Source organism: Gorilla gorilla, chromosome 7, assembly GCF_029281585.2.
Source record: "Gorilla gorilla gorilla isolate KB3781 chromosome 7, NHGRI_mGorGor1-v2.1_pri, whole genome shotgun sequence".
NCBI lineage: Eukaryota > Metazoa > Chordata > Mammalia > Primates > Hominidae > Gorilla > Gorilla gorilla.
Window position 1 is genome coordinate 19,818,724 of NC_073231.2, and position 19,633 is coordinate 19,838,356.

Genomic DNA, 19,633 nt, shown 5'->3' on the forward strand with positions numbered 1-19,633 from the left:
AGGGAGATAAAGAACTTATGTAGAATCAAGCAGGTTGCCTGTATAACCAAAGTTTTGGTGATGTGTTGGAGATTAATATATAATTGGACTCCAGTTAAATGAAGAATTGATAAATTACAAAATACTTTGAGAAGAATAAATAACATTACATTGATACATTACATATTAACTAACATTTATTCTCTCCCAACAAAATAAAATTTTTGTTTATTATGTGTAAACTATTGGGGACGCTATGTTAAGTCATTTATATATACAGTATATATATTATCTCATGTGATTCTCATTATTGTGAAAGTTAGATATGAACAAAACTCGTTTTATAAATGAGAATATTAAAGCTGAGAGGTTATAATTTTTTCAAAGTCACACAGGTAGTAACTGTTCAGGGTTGGGATTTGTGACTCCAGAGCTATTAGAATTTAATGCTTTTCTTAAGTGCACATATTCATTATTGTCCCTATTCTGTAAACTGTAATTGTGTCTTGCTTTTGTGTTCCTAACCAAGATTATTAGTGTCTTAGGGCAGTGATCCCTCCGCCAGCATATCCTAAACTTGTATGATCATGAAAAGCTTTTATTCAGGGATGTGTCTCATAATGGGGACTGGTGAATTGAATACAGCTGGCTAAAATCATGTGGAAAAGAGCCTATCACCCTTTTGTTTCCTTACAGACAGGTCACACCTCTCATGGGTTTAGAGTGTGAAATTAACAAATAAGGTAAACTTGGGTCCCCTGTACATCACTTAAAGCACTTGTAAGTATATTACTTTTTTTGGGTTTGGTACTACAACCCTTATCATTTCCTCTTACCTTTGATAATATTTCTTCATAGCCCTTAATTTTTAAGTTTCCTTAAATTTCTTGGCTACCTGAACAAGGTATTTCACCCCTTTCAAGACTGGGGAACTGTCATGCCTTTTACATGTTCTTTTTCTGGTTTGGCTAACATGAGACATGTTTCAGGCTTGAGTGGATCCATGACCAGTTTGGTATAAATGATGCCCTCAAGTTATTGCTGAGCTATGTAGTTTAATTTTCTTATTTTTTACATTGAAGGCATATGATGTAACTTTAGTGTGTTAACTTTCTTCCTAGGTGTCTCTTCCTCAGATAGGATAATCCCACCATTTTTACTGTTTACAACAAACGTTCATTATATATGTGACATTGTAGCATTCCTTGAATTCTTTTCTATATTCTATAATTTTTCCATTTTAAGTCCAGCTATAGTTTCTTCATCTTTTTAATTTCAAGCTTACAGAAAATTGAAACTAGTACAGTGCACACCTGTGCTACACCAAAATTCACTAATTATAGTAATGTTTTGCCACTTTGCATTTTGCTGTCTTTTAAGTATAGGTAAAAAAAAATCAGTCAAATATTAGCAAAAAACTACCTATGAGTTACATACATCATGAATATTGTCCCTAAATACTTCAGTAATGCATCTCTTGAGTTTAAGGCTGTTCTGTGTGTGTGTGTGTGTGTGTGTGTGTGTGTGTGTGTGTTTTTAAGACACAGTCTTGCTGTGTCACCCAGGCTGGAGTGCAGTGGCACGATCATGGCTCACTACAACCTCCGCCTCACGGGTTCAAGCGATTCTCCTGCCTCAGCCTCTCAAGTATCTGGGACTACAAGCACCTGCCACCATGCCTGGCTAGATTTTTTTGTATTTTTAGTAGAGATGGGGTTTCAGCGTGTTGGCCAGGCTGGTCTTGAACTCCTGACCTCCTGATCCGCCTGCCTTGGCCTCCCAAGGTGCTGGGATTACAGGCGTGAGCCACCGTACCCGGCCAAGGCTATTCTTATATAATTAGAACACCATGATAACTTTTAAGTAAATTAATATTAGTTCAGTGATATAATCTTACTATATAATTCATATTTAAATTTTGCATTTGTCTCCAAAATGTCTTTTATTTCACTCCCCCACCCCCATGCCATGTGAGATCCATTTGAGGTTCATCTGTTACATTTGTTACACCTCTTTCTTTTAATCTATAACATTTCCACACTTAAAAAAGAAAGTATGTGTTTTAATGATGGTGACTTTTTTTTCCCTGAGGAATCCAAGCTACTTGCCTTTTATAGTGTCACATGCTCTGGATTTGTCTGATTGTTTCTTCCTGATTATATTCAAGGGAAGAGTACTATAGCAGTTAGTTGGAATACTTCTTATTGTATATTATCAGGAGGCCCATAATGTTAGCTTGTTCATATACCAGTGCTGATATTAATCACTTGATTAGGGTGATGGTTGTCAGATCTCTGCATTGTACAAGGAAATTTTTTTTGCTTTTATTAAGTATTTGGGGAGATAAGTGGCTTGGGAGGAAGGAAACAGGGAGATCAATTGAATATCCTGTTTCTCAGTAATTTTTTACCCAGCACTTGTAGTATTCATTTATAATCTTTGTCTGAACTTGATATTACATTAGTGATTGCAAAATGGAGATTTTCAAATTCTGTGATTTCTTCTACGTTAATTAGTTGTCATTCTTCTGTAAAGGCAAGGTTTGCCAACCTCACTTACCTTTTGTTTTGAGTATTCCAACTCAAAGATTCTTTTCATTCCATAATCCATTACTAGGATTATTCTTCTTCATGTTCAGATTGTCCTAAATTTGACCTGTGGGAACCAACTCCTATATCATAGTGTATCTCCTTTAGTCTACTTTCTGGTACAAGATATTCTAAGCTTACTTTGTATGTTCTCCGCCATGGAACTGTAATCAGCACTTTTTTCAAGGAGCCCTGGTTCCTCTTAGTAGGAAATGATATTTAGAAAGCAAAAACTTAGCTAGGTGTACGCTTTACTGCTGAGGTAGTATTATTGCTTTGAGGCCTTTTTAGTAGAGCTAAGGGATATGGTTCTGTGGGGATGTGTGTGTGTATATAGATGTGTATACGTATTTTAAAATTATGACTTCAGTTAGATAACGTATTATTGTAGCAGAGCATTACATGTTTTCTTCTCTCTTTCCCTCATTCCATACTTTTATCTCCTTGGCCTGAGACATTAATACAGGTATAGCAGGATCTGTCTAGGTCCGTAAAGAAGTCGTCTAGGGTAGTTCTCTCATCCATAGCAACTCAGTGAGTTGAAGCTGATGTGAATGCCTCAGTGAGTTGAGGCTGAAGTGGTATTATTGATCACTTTGGTGAAAGTTAGTGATAAATTTCTTACCACCTGTTATAGGTGGAATTGTTTCTTTCCAAAAAGGTATTCTGCATTCTTAACCCCCAGGTAGCCCAGAATGTGGCCTCATTTGGAAATAGGATAGTTGTAGATGTAATTAGTTAAGATGAGGTGATACTCAGGCAGGGCAGGCCTTTAGTCCAATGTGACCGATGCCATATCAGCAAAAGAGGGCAATTTTTTTACTAAATTCTATTTTATTGCATTGTTACAGACACACAGGGAGAATGCCTTTTGATGGCAGAGGTGGGGAAATGGAATAATTTAGCTGGAAGCCAGGGAATGTCAAATATTGACAGCCATCATCAGAAGCTAGGAAGAGGCAAGGAAAGATTCTCCCCTTCAGTTTTAAGAGGGAGCATGGCCCTACTCATACCTTGATTTTACACTTCTAGCCTCCAGAACTATGAGGTTTTTTTTGTTTTGTTTAAGCCATCCAGTTTGTGATACTTTGTTATGGCCACCCAGAGAAACTGATACACCACCTTTTACCTACTGGATGATTCTCACCATAAACAAAACATCCCACAAGGGATGCATAAACACAAGTCAAATATCCCTCTGGGGCAGGTCCCCCAAGTGTCTGAAGGCTAGCCTCATTTTAGAGAGATCTCTACTGTGATCTGAGGGCTATATACTTCCATAAACACTTGAAGGTCTCTTATAACCCATTCCTGGTATAGTTCATCATACCTAATGTGGTATTGGAGCAAAGACAAGATGGTATTAAACTTTTGCATGAGAAGTCCGGCCCTGGGGAGTGTATGTAGTGCCCCTGTGAAGTTTTGCTTACAATTATTGAGGTCTCCCAAATGGGACCTTCATCATTAAGAAACCCAGGTTGGCAGTGCTTTCAGTGTAGCCTCTTGGCCAAGGCTGGTAGACTTTGGTTCCTCCAACTCAGTTTGATGAATACATTGTGTCCACGATTCTAGACAGACCCGCAGGGAGTAGTTACTCCAATCTGTCTTATTGACTATGCCACTAACAGGCCATCCCTTGTTCCTTCCTAAGAAAGACTGAGATATGGCCACAGGAGTGGGGCTGAGAGAAACATGAGAGAAAGGGCAATTGATATTTTGCATGAAAGCTGGGGTCTTCCATTAACACTTCCATAAATTCCTTCTTAAGATTAAGAAGAATGACAAAGTTTCTTCAGACCCCACTGGTTGAAGATGGCAGATCCAGCAGTTGATGGTTTCAGAGAGCTGCACCAGTGTGTTTTTTCATATGAGGAAGTCTTCAAAGGTGGTTCTCAAAGACAAAAGATTTTACTGTCTCTCCCTCTCTACCTCCTAGGATCTGTATTTTCATCTTCACATACTAGAATTTTTGCTTACCCTCATAAAATCAGTGTCTCCATCTGAGTATCTGTAACTTCACCTTTTCTCCAGTCATCCCGTAGTAACACCCAGATTATCAAATGTTCGTCTGGAGAGTTTTAGTATGAGAGATATAAGGGCATTTCAATGAAATTTATAGAGACTGATTACATCCTTCAGTTTGGCCTCCGTAGGCCACTGCAGTAGGGCTTAGTGTGAAGTACACTCAGCCAAGTTGTCATTATCCTTATTAACTAAGACCATGTCAGTAAAACAGAAGAACTCAGTGACTGAACCCAGATTAAATTTGAATTTCCTAAGCCTTTTTTTTTTCCCCCAAAGCTAGGCTGCCACCCAGGGGATATATTGGTTGAGTTTCCTCAAGGTAACTGTCAAGGGAGGAAAGGAAGCATTATGCCCGGGAATGGTCAGGACAGAATCTTAAATTTTCAAAATAGATCTGAATAATGCCCACATCTCTTGTATTGATCATTTCTTAGGAAGCAGCCAAGAAGAGATGAACTCTTTCTTGGGATAGATGCGTTTAGTCACCAGACTGCCTTGTTAAGGTGTGTGGACAAAAAGAGGAGAGGAAGTCGAGTCACACATATTTTCATGTTAATTTTTGAGGTGGCTCAAATGCATGTCACAGTGCTGGATGCTAGCAGATGTTAGGGCACATGGAATGACTGCTGAATGCCTTACCTATTGGCTTATGTTTTGGTGGCTTTTGTGGCAAAAGGCACAGTATTATTAGACTGTAAAATAGTCCAGAAAGCCAGAAATAATGACATATTTTAATTTAAAAATTCACAATGGAATGGCTACAGTTAACTAGCACAATGTACTCTAACACACTGTACTCTCACAGTGAGAGTCGTAATAGTAGTAAGGTGCCAGTGGTAGCCCCAACAAAAGAACAAAGGCTCATTAAAGTCAGTTTGCTAAGAACAGATGCGTATGATGCCTTGACTAGCATGGCTCCTGCCTTGCAAGGTAAACAGGCCAATGTTTGATAAGAGTCTCAAGTCTGGTATTCATTGTAGCTTCTGCATGAACTTACAGTAATGGAGCCAGGTAGCAATGGTGGTGATCTGGTAAGTGTAGGTTTAATTAGCAGCTTGATTCCAGATGGTTTGTCAGATTATGGGTCCTCACTGTGGGCGACTACGTTGTGACCTCTTGGTGACTAGTTCGCATGTGTGATTTGTTGTTCAAAAGATAGATGTTTCAAAGGGCGGTGTCTTTATCTCTTAGTCTGTAGTCTTCCAAGTGGCAGATGATATGGTTAGGCCAGTGGCAACAGTCAGTACAAATGTGGGAAGATTTGTCAAAGTGGGTCTTGGTCAGGACTATGAGGACTGCCTTGAGTTCTGCCCACTGAGCAGAACAACCACACCTGTTTTTGGTATTACACAGCTGTTTCTGAGGGGAAACAGCCACAGCAGCCCATTAAGCACAGTCAGATTTCAGCTTAGCAGAATCATCGGTTACCCAGGCCTGGGCATTTAGGGAACCTCTGTGAATTGAGGGCTCCACTGGGCGATTGACTTTGAGTTGGGTGGCAGAGTTAGGGATAAAGTTTGCTACAAGAGATAGCTGCTGTTTTTTTAATGTAAAACTGATGGGTGGCCAGGGTCAGCTGCACTCTTAAATATACCATTTCCACAAGGAAAGCCTGGTGGACGCTTAATACCTTAGTCATCAGATCCAAGTTGACCAACCCCAGAATAGAGATATTAGGCATTTGTTTGTACTTGGTGGTCTTGTCAGGCAGTTGCCATCCAGAAATCAAACTGGCGTTGGTACATGGAAGACAACTCATGTTGCCATAGGCATTAGTCAGCAGAATTCTCAGTCATGGAGACTGTAGTTTGAAGCAGTCATTAGGTTTGTGTGTCCCCAAAGATACGGGGTGTGGTTTGCTGAACATTTGCAGTGCAGCCTGTTGCATTGTTTCCTTTTCAGAGGACACTGGTTTGTGGGCTAGTCTATATAAATGATGAAGACGAATGCTCCAGTGGGAGATTAACTTATTTCAGTGCCTAAAGAGTTCATTAAGGTGTTGGGCCTTCTTTTTGGGGTCACGTCTGAAGAGATAGCAGTTTTTCTTTCACTGCTGGAGAAATTGAGTGTTTGTAGTCTGTTCACATAGTCCCAAGAAATTTTATTTGGTGCTGTTGAGATACTGATGCCGATCCAGTTTTCTTACTTTGAATGTGATTTGTTTTTTTGCCTTGCGGGCCAAAGTATGTTTTAAATTTTTTCACTGAAGGCTGATAATTCTGCTATACTATGTCTTACAGTTGACTATTCTAGGTTGCCTTTTTCAGGCACACAAAGAACTCTTCAATATGTATATAGGGACTTTATTTTTAGAAATGTTATTATATCGTAGTTTAAAATACCAGTTCTATTTCATTGTTTTGTTTTTCTACTTCAGGGACTCTAATTCTCCATATGTTTAATCTTTTAAAATCCACCCCATTCCCTCTTAAACTTTTATTTTGTTTTTGTTCTCTTACCTGCTTTTAATCCTATTCTTAATGTCCTTTATTTATTTTCAGTCAACTCCATTTTTCTTTGAAGACTTTGTGATACAGACTTCATTTCTGCATTGATTCTGTCTGTTTTGCTTTTTTGAAACATACTGGTTTCCTGAGTCTTACTAACTGTGATGCATCGTCTTTTGTTTTTTATTTCTATTTCTAGTTGTTTAATTTCTGATTTGAGATTTTCTGTCTTCAACTGCTTGTTTAATGATATTTACTTTAGGTTGGAGTATTTTGTTTCAGTTTTCTCTTCATGATTTTGTTTTTAGGGACATTTTTTATCAGTTGAAGAATTTTGATTCTTTCTGATTTATTTTTGTAGTAGCCTTGTACAGATGCTGTTGATCATTTGCTGCTTCTTAAAACTTTTTTTTTTTTTTTCCCTTTCCTATACCAGACCAGAAACCATAGTTTATATGTGGGGTGGTGATGGCTAGACTTTTGAGTGGCCTACTGGTTTCTTAATTCAAGTACCCTTTCTGCTCATAACGTGAAATAGGTCGAGTTCAGCAAGCTTATTTTTCTCCCCCGCTCGCTTCTTCCTCCCTCCTATTTCTTTCTCTCTCCTCCTTCTTGCAGTGGCATATTCTCATTCTGAGATAATTTATGTTTCCACAGGTCCCTTAATTTTCATGACCTGCTTCTCTGTTTCACTCTATCACCAACCCACTAATGCATGTCTGCTTCTTCTGAGTTGTTTCCCACTCCCCACAAAGTGGTGCATTCTTAAGACTGCCATGTTTGTTCCTGTGTACTTCCAAGCCCCTTTCTTTATGTTCCACAGTAGCCACTGTTCTTGCCCACCATGTTATAGACCTGTTCTCAGTGTTTTCCAATTCAGCTGAGATTCTGTCTGTCTTGGGGTGATTCCCACCCCCGCCACCCCGCATATTTCACCTCTGCTAGGATCCCTCTTACCCCTTTTTCCCCGTACAGTCTCCACCTTCCTATTGCATGGATTACTGAAGTTATAAATGTTAATTTCCTCACTTCCATTTACATTTATATTCTGTAGGATTCTTTTTATCCCAGTTACTGTACTGGCATTAGTAGTTTTGATTATGCTTTTTGGAGAACTACATGGTTTTTGGAGTTCTTTGTTGGTTATCATTATCCTACAGGAACTCAGTAATTTTCACGTATAGTTTTAATCTTTGTAGGAGAAACTAGAATCTGACCACACAGAAGGAAGTTCTTTGAGGACAAACTTTTTTTTTCTTTTTTTTTCTTTTTTTGGAGACAGGAGTCTCACTCTGTTGCCCATGCTGGAGTGCAGTGGCATGATCTCTGCTCACTGCAACCTCTCCGCCTCCTGGGTTCAAGTGATTCCCCTGCTGCAGCCTCCTTAGTAGCTGGAATTACAGACATGTGGTACCACGCCTGGCTAATTTTTGTATTTTCAATAGAGACAGGGTTTCACCATGTTGGCCAGGCTGGTCTCGACCTCCCAACCTCAAGTGATCCACCTGCCTTGGCCTCCCAAAGTGCTGGGATTACAGGCTTGAGCCAGTGTACCTGGCTGAGGACAAATACTAGCATTACATTGATGATTATGATCATGTGTTGATGCTAGATCACGTGATGTTCAGAGCTTCAGTGATGATGATCATGTGTCGATGCTAGATCACGTGATGTTCAGGGCTTCAGTGATGATGATCATGTGTTGATGCTAGATCACGTGATGTTCAGGGCTTCAGTGATGATCATGTGTTGATGCTAGATCACGTGATGTTCAGGGCTTCAGTGATGATGATCATGTGTTGATGCTAGATGACGTGATGTTCAGGGCTTCAGTGATGATGATCATGTGTTGATGCTAGATCACGTGTTGATGCTAGATCACGTGATGTTCAGGGCTTCAGTGATGATGATCATGTGTCGATGCTAGATCACGTGATGTTCAGGGCTTCAGTGATGATGATCATGTGTTGATGCTAGATCACGTGATGTTCAGAGCTTCAGTGATGATGATCATGTGTTGATGCTAGATCATGTGATGTTCAGGGCTTTGGACTTTTTATGTGCTTTGTAGGATTTTATTGAATGGAATGAATGAGAATTTTTTCATATTGATGAATTATTGAAAAGTTTCTTGATAGACAGCTACAGGAGTAAATATCATATAAAACAGTGCTTTATTTCTCTAAAAATGCTTTATTTATATAGGTTATAACTGAAATAAATGAAAAAATGACTTTTAAAACTCTAATCTTGTTAGCTGCTTTTAAGCATTTAAAGATAAAACTTTCTGCATTTTTATATCTAAAGCTGCAACTATTATATAAAGTCGTGAATTACAATTAATCTTTGTATTATTTTTAAGCATTTATCCTTGGTTTCAATGATTTTAGTTTATGTTAGTCATTTAATATATTAAATGAGATTTGCTAATTTTCATGGTCTCAGACCTTAGTCCTCAAATAATTTCTCTTAAATGCATAAGAGTCGTTTTGTTTTTTTTGGACCCATGAGGATGACTTAGTACAGTCAGTCAATATGAGTAAAACCACTTCAGATATAGTCCTTTCTTGTGATAGGTTGTTGTCTTAGTCACCATAATACAGTGAACAAAATAATATTCTTTTTATTTATCAGAAGACAGTGATTATCATGTGCCCATGCAGAAGAGAGTTAACATAGCAGGCCTGAGATTGTTATCGTTAGAAAGGGGAGCTCCCAAGTGTGGCCCTTGCTTGCCATATGGGAACTTGGATTTTGGGAATTTTTCCACCATTACTTAGCTGAGAAGGGTGGTTCACTGTCCCTGAACTGTTTACAAACAATGTGGTTAATGCTGAACACCTGCTTTTTTGTGTAAGTTTGGAGTTTTGCCACCTACTATGCAGAGGGCATCTACATGACCAACCTTCTTGGGCACTGAATCTTTAATGAACCTCCCTGGTAGGAACACTTTACACGTGTCACAACGGAATTGATCCTGTGTGACCTGACAGGGAGTCACTGTTGGAAACTTATCTGGTTCACTTCAGACTGCACCGTGTGCCTTTTCCCTCTGCTGATTTTGCTTTGTGTCCTTTCTCTGTAGTAAATCTCAACCATGAATGTGACCATGTGCTGATTCCTCTGAGTCTTCTTAGTGAATCACCAAACGTGGTGATGGTATTGGGGACGCCCAACACACAACCTTTTAATAATTCTGAAATGTTTTCTCCTGGTCTTGGCAAGAAGTTATATATTTAATATTCATTTTAGTTTTTATTTAGTTCTTCAGAACTGTAGAATAAGCCTCCCCTGCCCCTAAAGAATCTTAAATAGAACTAGGGACAAAAAGAAACCTCATTTTATAAATTTGTGGCTTTTTGTCGTGGAACTGGATACTAGTATGGTGCTATTAAATTGATACTGGCATATATTTTTGAACCAATTTTTATTGAATGGTCACTATGTATAAATTCTCTCCTGGATGCAAGGGGAGATGATGGTGAACAAACTGACCTGGCTGCTGCTCTCATTATCTCAGAGTCTAGTTCATAAATGTCATGAAGGAAAAGCATAGAGATTTATGAGAGGATCCTGGTTTTTCCTGTTAATTTGTGTGTTCAAAAAGGTTTATTTAAGGGAGTGATAAATTGCAGTGTTAAGTTATACAGGAAGACTAGGAATTCATGAGGCATGTTTATCTGCTCCCATGTACTAGACATACCTCTTTGCCATGTATACTGAGTGTGTTATATGTATTGTGTGCCATGTGTGCTCTGTAGCTATAGAAAAGCTAGGTTGAGGTCGGGCGCGGTGGCTCACACCTGTAATCCCAGCACTTTGGGAGGCCGAGGCGGGTGGATCATGAGGTCAAGAGATCGAGACCATCCTGGCCAACATGATGAAACCCCCGTCTCTACCAGAAATACAGAAAATTAGCTGGGCGTGGTGGCACTCGCCTGTAGTCCCAGCTACTCGGGAGGCTGAGGCAGGAGAATCACTTGAACCAGGGAGGTGGAAGTTGCAGTGAGCCAAGATTGTGCCACTGCACTCCAGCCTGGCGACAGAGAGAGAGAGACTCCGTCTCAAAAAAAAAAAGAAAAAAAAAAAAAAGAAAAGAAAAGTTGCATTGAGAAGAAGGAAGGAATTTCACAGAAATCCTGTATCAAGAGTAAGCCTAGTTTATCAAAGGAAATTAAAATTTGGGTCTGGTGCAGAGAGTGAGAGGGGAAGACACTAGAAGTAAGGTCTGAAAATGCAAATAGTCAATGAATTTTAAGCTAGATGGTGGGTACCCCAAGGTTTGCATACTCCTTTGCCATTTACTAGAGACTTCGTTATGCCTCATGTTTTTAACCTCATGACAACTGTTGAGAGAGAAATTACTAGTATTGTCATGCTAAAAAGGGGAAAATAAAGTATTTGTGACTTTCTCAAGTTTATACATTATAAAGTTGAAAGCCAGTCCACAAGTCCAGATTTTCAAAATTCGTGTGTTATCTATGTTCTTTCTACTTGGCAACATTATAATAATAGGTGTAGTGTTACATTGTTTGGAAGTCATGATAAAAGTATTATGGTTATTTTATATGTATCTAAAGGCCTTGCCAAAAATCAAAACCAGACAAAAAGAGACGCAAGGAAACTTTTGAAAGTGATGGAAATGTTTATTAACTTGACTGTGGTGGTGGTAACATGAATGTGTACATATGTCTACACTCACCAAATTGTACCCATTATATACATTAATCGTGTGGGTTTTTAAATATACCAGTTATACCTCATTGAAGCTGGGGGGAAAGAATAGTCCAAGAACATTTCTTCATTGTTTAGCATAAGATATTCCTATGGTAGTCTGGCAGTTCATTAATAAAATTAGAGATGTTTGGAACAATATTACTGGGTAGAATAGTTGCTTGTCATGGAATTTTGTAGTATCACAAGATAGATCTCTCTCTATACCATATATAATGCATATACTCTGATAGTTAACTGGTTAATCAGTAGTTCAAGAATTATTTAAGAATAGTATGTGAATCTCTATGCCTTTTATTCAGTTTTGTTGAGAATCTAAAACTCCTCTAAAAATAGTCTATTAAAAATAAGTTTGATGAGAAAAGTTAAAAAAATGAAGATAAATATGAATAAATACATGAAAGGGTTCCTGGCATACACTAAATCTCCATGAATGTTTCTTGTGATGGCAGTACTATCAGTTGACTAGAAAAGACATAATCTCCATCTCTTGGGACACAGTTTCTGTAATCTTTTGTCTACCTTTTTGATTCATTACAATAAAGGTCTTTAAAGTCTGCGTATATTCTGTTCTTTACCACATGAAGCTGAAGAATAGACTTACTGGGAAATCCTGCAGGATTTAAGATGTGAGTTAACGCTTTCCTCATTTTGACTTCTCAGGTTTTACAATATATATATGAATTTACTTAACAGATATTTTTTGAGTATCATGGTAGTTCCTGGGCATGTTGTCATAAACAAGGTTTACATTGCTTTGTTGTTTTGTTTTTATTATTTAAGATTATAAGTGTTATAATGGATTGAAGTATCTTGAGGCAGTGGCCTGTATGTCTTACCTCTTCCAAACATTGAATTAATTCACCCATTTATTCATTTATTTGCTAATTCTTTTTTATTAGTTGCACAAATATTAAATACATATTATAATCATATGTAGTAGGTAAATGATACGGCTTGACTGTGTCCCCACACAAATGTCACTTTGAATTGTTCCCATAATCCCTATGTGTTTTGGGAGGGACCCATGTTGTTCTGATGATAGTGAGTGAGTTCTCACATGACCTGATGGCTTTATAAGGGGCTTTTCAGCCTTTGCTTGGCACTCCTTCTTCCTGCCGCCTTGTGAAGAAGGTGCCTTGCTTCCCTTTTGCCTTCTGCCATGATCATGTTTACTGAGGCCTCCCCAGCTATGCTGAACTGTGAGTCAATTAAACCTCTTTCTTTATAAATTACCCTGTCTTGGGTATGTCTTTATTAGCAGCATGAGAATGGACTAATACAGTAAGAAAACTTGATAAACGAACAATGTGTTAAATGATTTCCTTACTACATTGTGTGACATTCTTCTTGGCATACCACATTTAAGCATTAATATGTTACTGTTAGTTGTTTTTTTTTTTTTAAGGAGAACCAAAATTTCTTTGACTTTCAAAAACTGAGTGCTAACTCTGTATATTGTATACACTTCAACATATTTTATGTTCATATACAGTTTTGCTTTAAAATATGTATTTGGATCACATATGTTAGAATTGTTTTCCAAGGAAAGATCTACTTAGGTCTGATGAAGAAAATGGATGCACAGGGAACAGCTTTAAGAAACACAACCTCTTTATCTTACATCTAGTGAATTATTCAGTCAATTACAATATGGTAGTGAACTGTTGATTTCTCAGCTCTTCAGAGGCCTTAGGTCTACTTAATATATTTCAGTGAATTCAGCTGGGCCCTGATATGTATAGCGCAACCAGAGGAGCAACTGTGTTAGAAGTCTTTGTGCAGGGTGTTGTTTATCAGTTGTTTTTTTCTTCTCAGGGACCAGAACCTTAAGTAATAGGTGAGTCTGCTCACTCCAGATCTTTGTGTATCACTGTCTATAGAATTTTTTTATTTGGGGTTTTATTATGGCATAAGTACAATTCATTTTACATATATAACTGTAAAGACATACAGTGGTATTTTCATATGAATCTGCTATAAGAAGTTTGATTAACATTAAAAAGAGAAGCTATACTTCTTAAAACATCTCTTTAAAAATTATATTCATCATGGGAAATAAATATGTAGAACTGTAGATGATATAATTCTTTTTAGTTTTACATAACCTTTTAAAAAGCATTATAACATAAAATATTGTAGCATTTAGATTAAGTGATTTTTTTTCCCCATAATAAAATATGGAGAAGATTTAATATAACACATTTAACAGAACAGTGCCCTGCAGTTATTGCTTAAACCTTCCTGGATCCTTTTGACGCAGCGTGACTGCCCTCTTCAGGCTGCATAAGTATATATTAGAATTTATGTCGTTCACTACATTCATGAAGTTAGGCCTTTACTATTACTATGAACTACTACAACAAAATATTTTTCAGTTAATAGTGTTGGAAATGTAGTCATTTTAGTTAAGTGCTTGGAGTATTTGTGGTTTTTAACTTGCCATTTCAGATGGTAGTGAGGTCAGAAGTGTGCTAATAAGCTTTTGTAATGTCTCATTTTGGTCATCAGTCTAAGCTGACAGAAACATATGCAAGGATCCTCTGAATTTCTTTATCTGTCATTAGTTAGGTTTTCTCTGTCGCCTATTAAACGTTAAGAAGTTGGGATATGGAGGGCGCATAAGGGATAATGGGGGTAAGTAAGCATAGGGTCTTTGTTATTGGGGCACATTTTTTTTTTCTAATGAATCTTTTGTACTCTGAAGAGATATCATTAATATTAAAATACTTATTCCTTGGGCTCATTTATTTATTTGTAATGACATACAGATCTGTTTACTGACCCTGTTTCTACTGAATTACACTCAGCAGAAAAAAGCCCCCATTTGCCTTGTCAGTATTAAATTTTCTCCAAGTATTGTATTTGAGTCAAGAAAATGTAATTTGCTTTAGCTTCTGTGGAATTCTGTATTCTAGCCAGAGCTATTCCTAAGTATATTGTCTAGAAAATTCTACTGGATGCTATGGCTTGCTAGGTTGCAATGGAGAATTTATGTGAAATAGGTCACATCTTCATTTACATAGTATTTTAATAGTCTCATATGTTTTCCCAGCCAGGCCATTGTAGTAACACTGAAAGTGGGTTCCAAACCTTCATTTTCTTCTCCTCCAATATATCATACATATTGTTGTGAGATACAGCATTCTCAAATAGTATTTTGCATAATCTACTTACTTCAGAAACACTTGTTTACTGTTTACAGAATAAAAGCTGGGTCCTATTTATCTTTCTACCACTTCCAGAGTTTATTTTCTACCCTGAAGCTTACATTCTATTACTTGAACACAGAATACACATTCCAGACAGGGTAGTCTTTGTTTATACTGTTTCTATTACCTTACTTTTCTCTCCTGTCCTTGCTTGTTGTAAGTGCAGTCCTTCCAGACATACCACCATTATTTTCCAATTTTTTTTTTACATTCATACTTTGTCGAACTGTTCCAGCTCACTATTATCTCATCCTCTGTATGCTGTATAGCACCTACAATCTACATTCCTCTTTAAAATATATATACCTTATTTATGTACTAGAGTGCGTATCTATTCTTTAACCTCTTAAAGGTGGAGACTGTGAGGTATACTTATTATTGCAGCACATATGAAAATGTTGAGTATAAATTTCACTGATGATTAAGATCTGGATTCAACATTTGTTACGAAATTGTCATTACTAATAGGATATCACATGATGATTTAGTCATTGTAACCTTTGAGTCATGAACACTATTCCTTTGACAAACAGCATATGTTTGTGATAGTACACAGATGTAAAGTTTCATTTTTTCTTCCCCTCAACACCATAACTAAAGTAAAGGAAATCTTCCTTAAAAGAGACATTATCCAGTGACATAAATCTGACTAAATGAGTTGTAGACTCTCTAGAATTCAGAAATTCTAATGCGGTAAACTTAGCTTTAGGGTATTTATGATATAGTGACTGGCTATGAAACTATATTATTCATCATCAGTATCATTATGCCTTTATTAAATGCCACTTCTGTACTAGATCCTAGCCACTGGACAATCAATATGTAATAAGAACAGCTATGCATAAAATCAGTAGTGCTACACAGTCGCTGAGAATTTCTGTTTCAGACATTTGCATCAACAAGCATTGTAGGTATAGAGATTTGAAGTGACTTCCGAAAGAGAGGCAGTTTTTGAGCAAGCTTCTGAAAGAAGGGAGGACATTCTAAGTGAAGTATTTCATGCACGTGGTTAAGAAGGGACATGGTATGTTCGTGAAACACAGACTATTTGAGTGTGGTATTTTTATAAAGACATAGATTATGTAAGTTGTGGCCAAAGTATGGAGGTTTTTGACTTTTATTCTTCCCATTATCTTCATTATGTACATAGTGGGGAACATTTTTGGGCTTTAGAATAGAGGCTAGAATCTACAAATTGGTTATTGGGAAATTAAATCTGAAAAAGTAGAGTAATATGGAATACAGAGTTTGAAGGCAAATTGAATTCATGCTCTGACTCCCCATTACTTTATCACATTTTATTTTTAAATTTTTTTAAATTACATTTTAGTATTCAATACTTGTATTATGTTAAAAGTTTTTAGATTATAATGCTGTTCATATTTAACCCTCTTAAAACATAATATTTTAATCAAAACAGTGTTATGTGCTTCTTGTTTATAAAAAAGAACTGCGAAAGAGGCCCTTGCACTCATCTGATTTGCACACAGGTAGGCTAGGCCAGAGATGATCCTAGCAGAGAATGTTTCTGCTTTGTGATTTTTTTCTTCTGTTGTTTTTAAAAAATAGCTGTAAATGTTATTCTTATAACAACACTTTATACAGTAAACTTATCTTTACATTCTTGTTATGATAGGTGAAGATTTAACTCATCTCACCTTTCATTGCTTTTTGTTTATTCTTTTGTTTATCACTGTAACACTAAATAACATCTTTGTGTTTTTTGTTCATTACCTATGGATGATGTTTTTTGATTGCCGCATTGTGATATGAAATGAGCACGCATCTTCTTCCCCATCACCTCTTCTTCTTCTCTTTTACCTACCAAATTCTGTTGGCTATCCTTCTATATTGTCATAGTTCATAATATGTACATTCCATACTGTAACCATAATTATTACATTTGAGTTCTGTTTATAGGTTGATTTAGAAAGTTAAAAGGGAATAAACAGCATTTACATTATTATTTCTGCATAAATAGCATCAGTGGCAAAGTAGTAGGTTATCATTATGATTCCTTTCCTACAGTGCCATTGTTGATAATCCCTGACCCGCTCAAAAGAATATATTTAAATAATCTTTCTAATCAGCAGTTGATCAAAATTATGATACATTTTAATAAGCTGCATATTTGGACCTTGTGTCTTATGTTCATTTTTTTGTTTTTATTTTTCCTGTTGTGGGAATAAATACGGTTTTCTTACTATAGATTTAATATGTTCTAGCTGTTTCCGATTCTAATGATTACTTAGAATCTATTCTTTTCATCTTGAAATCTAAAATTCCTGTTCTAGTTTGTATTGGTTGCATCATAGCTTCACAGACTACAGCTTCTTTACGTCCTCTCCCCGTGCTACCGCACTCACTGCATTTCTAGTTGCCTTTTTTCCTCTCTTACAGTGCTCAGTCATAGTCTTAAGTTTTCTTAGTTTTTCATTCACACTACCTTTTCTATCAATTATATTTTAAGGTAATTTTCTAAGAATGTGGGGGTAAATTTCAGATTCCTTACATTTCCATGAACAGGTTTATTTCAAACTTGATTGTTTGTCTCAACGTGCAATTTTAAATAGAAAATATTTTGAAGGAATTCTTCTATTTGCCGGTATCTAGTGTTGCTAATGATCAATTCATTCCCAATCTCATTGATTGCGCTTGTTTAGGAAACTTTTTTCTCTGAGAACTTTTAGGATCTTCTTTTTATCCATAGTGTTTTGGTATATCCCAGTATCTCTCCAGGTTGTTCTTTTCTCATTCCTCTTATTCAGAACTGGGAAATGATTTTAATTTGAAGACTTAATCTCCTTTAATTGTATTGTTTACAGAAATACCATTTTCTCTGTTTCACCTCTCCTCTATTTCTGTGATGCCTGTTTGAAAAAGGACTTACTGGATTATATCTCTAGGTCCTTCTCCTTCTGTCATATATTCCACCTATGTTTTTGTTCTGTGAATTTTATTCGACTCTGTCTTCTAACATTGGTGTTTTATTTGGGCAGTCATATTCGAAATCTATAGTAAAATCTCTCTTTTACTATCTTTATTCCTTTTTTATATGATACTGTTTTTGTTTTTTCCTTCCGTGAATACCCGTGAACAAAGCAGTCTGCATGTTCTCACTGGGTATGTCGAGAATACAAAGGCCTGACTAGACGTGGGCAGACTCTGAGGGTTGTATGTGCAGTGACAAGCCTTAAAGAATAAGACGTTGGCTGGGCGTGGTGGCTCACGCCTGTAATCCCAGCACTTTGAGAGGCTGAGGCGGGCGGATCACGAGGTCAGGAGATCGAGACCATCCTGGTTAAGACGGTGAAACCGTTTCTACTAAAAATACAAAAAATTATCTGGGCGAGGTGGCACACGCCTGTAGTCCCAGCTACTCGGGAGGCTGAGGCAGGAGAATGGCGTGAACCCAGGAGGCGGAGCTTGCAGTGAGCTGAGATCGCGCCATTGCACTCCAGCCTGGGTGACAGAGCAAGACTCTGTGTCAAAAAAAAAAAAAAAAAAAAGACATCTCCCGCTGAACAAAGCATCATCTTGTTATCACTTACCATAAAAACAGTGATTCCTTTAAACCCGGTGTTTCTCTCCTGTAACAGTCACCTGTATGTGCAGGAGTCCATGAAAAGCCCTTTGTGTTACCGTGTGAGACTTGGGGGATAGAGAACTAATGAAAATGAAAATAAACTAATAAAGTCCCTTTTCTCTGACCGAGGAGTCTCATGTCTTCTGCCAGCATCTGTGAAACAGTAACAGGCTAGCTCGTTAGCTTGCGTTATATATGTGGTAAAATCTCAGATCCCGCACAGTTCTTGACAAATACAATATCTTTTCTGACAGAATTTTTATAAGTATGTTAGTTACAGTTACACTTTCGTTTTCATGTTTTCTGATCGTTCTTTTAGAGTCTGTTTAATCTGGGAAGTTTTTAAGAAATCACATAAGGTTTTCCTCAAATACATGTTTTTCTCGTTGCAGGGGGATGAAGGCTAACATTGGGACTGGTTGGGGAGGGTGCAGAAGTTTGGTCTACTACTGAGTATTAAGAAGTTTAGCCGGGCGCCGTGGCTCACGCCTGTAATCCCAGCACTTTGGGAGGCCGAGGCGGGCGGATCATGAGGTCAGGAGATTGAGACCATCCTAGCTAACACGGTGAAACCCTGTCTCTACTAAAAATAGAAAAAAATAGCCGGGCTTGGTGGCGGGCGCCTGTAGTCCCAGCTACTCGGGAGGCTGAGGCAGGAGAATGGCATGATCCTGGGAGGCGGAGCTTGCAGTGAGCCGAGATCGCGCCACTGCACTCCAGCCTGGGCGACAGAGCAAGACTCCGTCTCAAAAAAAAAGAAAAAAAAAAAAGTTTAATTATGACATCTGTTTTTAGCTTCATGTTTTTTTTAAATCTCCAGACTCTGCTGCTTCTGAAGCTAATGTTTTTCTAGCTTCTTACTGCACTGTAATCTCCTTTGAGAGTCTAACTTCCTCTCAAAACTTTGCACCAGCTTTCTGTTTTTCAGATATTTGTGGAACTCTTTCTGCTGCTGACTCTGCTCCAAGTCCTTTTGTTATTGTTAGGTTGTACCTTTTTATTTCTTTATTTTCATTTTGGGGAGAGGGAGGAGATAAACTCCAGAGAACAGTCAGCCATACT

General features: G+C 37.5%; 1 protein-coding gene across 5 annotated transcripts in view; it reads left to right on the forward strand.

Annotated features, from left to right (window-relative positions):
* TUSC3 (tumor suppressor candidate 3) overlaps positions 1 to 19,633 on the forward strand; it is a 296,633-nt gene that overhangs the window by 85,323 nt on the left and 191,677 nt on the right. The window lies entirely within an intron of this gene.